Genomic DNA, 4,279 nt, shown 5'->3' on the forward strand with positions numbered 1-4,279 from the left:
CTCCCCCCCCCCTTTTTTTTTCACAACCGGGTCCAGCCAGTGGGAAGCGGGGAGAGGAGAGCCAAGGGGTGGGTTTTTCTGGTTTTCATTTAAAGTGGGGAGGGGGGAGAATTTGGCCTTGCCTCCAGGCCCCATTGCAGGTGTTCGTGCAAAAAAGAAAAAAAAAAAGAGCAAAGGCATGCCTTATAAGGACTGTTTGCACACTCCTCAAGGCCGTGAATCCGTTCAGTGAAAATATATATATATATATATATAAAACCTCTGCCTCCGGCAGTTGGGAATGCTCCAGTGCAGGAAGTTTTTAAGACGAGATTGGGCTCCCCTTTGGCTGGGATGGCATAGGGTTTTCTATCTGAGCAGGGGTTGGACTAGAAGACCTCCAAGGTCATTTCCAGCTCTGTTATTCTTTTATTTTGCCTTCCTTCTTTCCTTCCTTCCTTCCTTCCTTCCTTCCTTCCTTCCTTCCGGTTGGACTAGAGTACCTCCAGGCTCTGTTATCCTTCCTTCCCCTTCCCCTCCCCTTCCCTCCCTTCCCTCCTTCCTTCCGGTTGGACTAGAAAACCTCAGGCTCTGTTATCCTTCCTTCCTTCCCCTCCCCTTCCCCTCAGCTCCCCCCCACTCCCTTCCCTTCCTTCCTTCCTTTCCTTCCTTCCTTCCTTCCCTCCCTCCCTCCCTCCCTCCTTCCTTCTCTGTCACTGGAGGGTTATAAGAAGAGATTAGACAGTCATTTGTCTGGAACGAGTATAGGGTTTCCTGCCTGAGCAGTGGGTTGGACTAGAAGACCTCGGAGGTCCCTTCCAATTCTGTTTTTCTGTTCAATAAACTAGAGATCCTTAATTCTTTTGGGGGGCAGAGGGATTAACCCAAAGCTGTGGAAAAAAAAAACAAGGCAGCCAGAGAGGAGGAGGAAGAGAGAGTATTTAAAAACAAAACAGAACAGGATTTTGGGACAAGCAGACAAAATTCATCCATGACAGACAGATTTCCCGACAAACTCAACCTTGGAAGAGGGATTCCACCCAGTGTCCAGTCACTCTGTTGCCAATTCATCGGACAGACATCATCTCAAGAGGAAAAATATCCAATTTCAGGTGCGACGTTGACTTCAATTCACTGGCCGATCCATTCCAGAGCACTGGTGTTTGTGCCCATTTTACAGACGGAAGGAGCAAGATGGGTGGGCTTCAACTCCCAGAATCCCCCAGCCAGCATGCTTTAAGATGGATGGGCTTCAAGTCCCAGAATCCCCCAGCCAGCATGCTTTAAGATGGATGGGCTTCAACTCCCAGAATCCCCCAGCCAGCATGCTTTAAGATGGATGGGCAACTCCCAGAATCCCCTACTCTGCATGCTTTAAGATGGGTGGACCTCAACTCCCAGAATTCCCCAGCCTGCATGCTTTAAGATGGGTGGATCTCAACTCCCAGAATTCCCCAGCCTGCATGCTTTAAGATGGGTGGATCTCAACTCCCAGAATTCCCCAGCCTGCATGCTTTAAGATGGGTGACTCCAACTCCCAGAATTCCCCAGCCAGCATGCTTTAAGATGGGTGGATCTCAACTCCCAGAATTCCCCAGCCAGCTGCTTTAAGATGAGTGGACTTCCACTCCCAGAATTCCCCAGCCAGCATGCTTTAAGATAAGTGGACTTCCACTCCCAGAATTCCCCAGCCAGCATGCTTTAAGATGAGTGGACTTCCACTCCCAGAATTCCCCAGCCTGCATGCTTTAAGATGGGTGGATCTCAACTCCCAGAATTCACCAGTCAGCATGCTTTAAGACGGTGGACTTCGACTCCCAGAATTCCCCAGCCAGCATGTTTTAAGATGGATGGATTTCGATTCCCAGAATTCCCCAACCAGCATGCTTTAAGATGGGTGGACTTCAACTCCCAGAATCCTCCAGACAGCATGTTTTAAGGTAGGTGGTCTTCAACTCCCAGAATTCCTCAACCAGCAGCTTTAAGATGGGTGGATTGCTCCTGGACAGGGCATAACTCACTTAAGAACCGCCTTGCTTAGCAACGGAGATTCAGGCCCCAATTCTGACCATAAGTTCAATATATTTCTTGAATGCTTTTTTCAAGAAAGAGGCGTGTTAAACAGTCAATCCATTTCTTTTCCTACTGAAAAAGTACTTTAATTTTTATTTGATTATTCTTGCTTTGACCTGTTCCTGAAAGCTGGAAGTAAAGAAACATTTCCCTGCTACTTCCTTAGGAAATCCTCAAAACTGAATATTTGGAATGAAAAACAACAACAACGACAACCAGACGTCTTATTCAATGCTCGCCGTCTTCCAAATTCTCATTTTATCCATTTCGTTCCCCTGCCCTGTAGCAACCCGGTTGCTAAAATAAACAGATCTAAATTCTTCCGACGAGCCTCTTAAAAATATTTTCTTGCATTTATTAAATGCTTCCTTCATCCACTCTAAAAAAAAAAAAAAAAATCCATGAAAATTGCAGGTGCGACAGGCCGACACAAAAGACAAATTCATCCAGGGAGCCACAGTTTTCAAAACAAGCTCCCAAAATACTTTCTTTGTTTTCTTTCAAAATACCAAAAATATCTCAAAGAGTTGTTCTTTGGCAGCCGGGCTCTGTCTATTTTCTGGCAGGCATGCCTCAAGTTAGCAAAAAATAATCTTAGATTTAATTCACTCTCGTCCAAAGGAATTTTTTTTCTTTCCACTTTTTCCTGGAAATGTTTTTTGCTCGGGAAACATCTTGTGCTGAGTCAAAACGTCGTGTTTAGTGACTCAGCATAAATTGGCTTTTAAGGAAAATCTCATTTCCTTTACGCCTGAAAATGATGACTGAATTATTATTTGGGGCTTTGGACGATCCTTAAATATTCAAACGCGAAGTATGATGTATATCTTGTGCTATAATGTTCACTACTACGGCTCAAAGTCTCAAAGATTATGTATTATAAAAACATTCCTTAAACATTTATTTTATTAAACCGGGCAGAAGCCGACTCGGTTGTCAATACAAGAATATACAGATAATCCTTGAGTTACGACCACAATTGAGCCGCAAATGCCTCTTGTCACAGTTGTTCAGTGAATCGTGATTTAAGTTAGAAACACGGTTGTTAAGTGAATCTGGCTTGTTTATCGGAGGGTCGCAAAAGGGGATCACACTGCAACCCATCGTAAATATGAGTCAGTGGCCAAGCGACTGAATTTTGATCAGACGGGGATGGGGATGCTGCAATGGTCATTAAGTGTGAAAAACAGTCCCAAGTGCCTTTTTGCAGTCCCATCGTTAACTCTGAACAGTCACTAAGTGAACTGTTGTAAGTCGAAGACTACCTCGGTTAGAGAAAGGCAGTCCTTGACTTATGACCGCGATCCGAATATTTCATTTCTAAGCAAGGCAAGGCGGTTGCTAAGTTAAGACCAGCTTTACAAGCATTCTTCCTTTTTTGTGGTTGTTAAAGCAAATCCCTGCTGTTCCTAAGTGAACCAGGCGGTCGTTAAGCGAATCCAGCCTCTTGCTTGACGGGAAGGTCGAAAATAACGATCACGGGACCCTTCCCCCACAAGGCGAGGTCATCGTTGCAAATGCCGGTTGGCAAATACCGGGAATTTTGGTCGTAAGTCTGAGCTCCCGTTGCAAGTCAGGTTTCTGGGGGGCCCCCCCGCCCCACCCTACCCCGTTCTGTTGTAAGGTTGAACAGTTTCGTTGTAAGTTGAGGATAAACCTGTACAGATTTATCGTCGAGAAATATTTTTAAAAAATGACCAGCCGCTAAGGTTTGGCGCAGCCTTACCGGAATTGTGACACAGCGGCGGTTTAAGTTGACTAACGCATTTCAGTCTGTGTGGCTAGCAAGAGGTGCGATTACACACGTCCCTGATGGGTGGGGATCCCTGCAGGTCAGAGCCAGCCCAAAGTTGGCTAATATAGAGTTTATTTGCGGTTTGTGGAATGCAGACGGTTCTCCTTCCCAGAAACAAGAGGGTGGAAACCGGATAGAGACGGGTCACTCCCCACTCCAAGTTAAAAGTGAAAAAAATAAAATAAAATGAAATAGCGGGCTGGACGGGACCTCGTGTCCTCACATCTATTCATGAGAAAAAAAGAGAAAATTTAGATTAATAAGAACATCTGCACCAAATTCCAGGACTGGAAAGAATTAAAAGTTGCATAATTAGGTTAAAAAAAAATAGTATTTTATTCTGACTGGAATTCCCCCAAATTGAGCATCTTGGGGCTCAATTCAGATTTCTCAAAACGAACGTTTCCTTGACTTATTTATTTTTTTTTAAAA

This window comes from Ahaetulla prasina, chromosome 17, assembly GCF_028640845.1.
Source record: "Ahaetulla prasina isolate Xishuangbanna chromosome 17, ASM2864084v1, whole genome shotgun sequence".
NCBI lineage: Eukaryota > Metazoa > Chordata > Lepidosauria > Squamata > Colubridae > Ahaetulla > Ahaetulla prasina.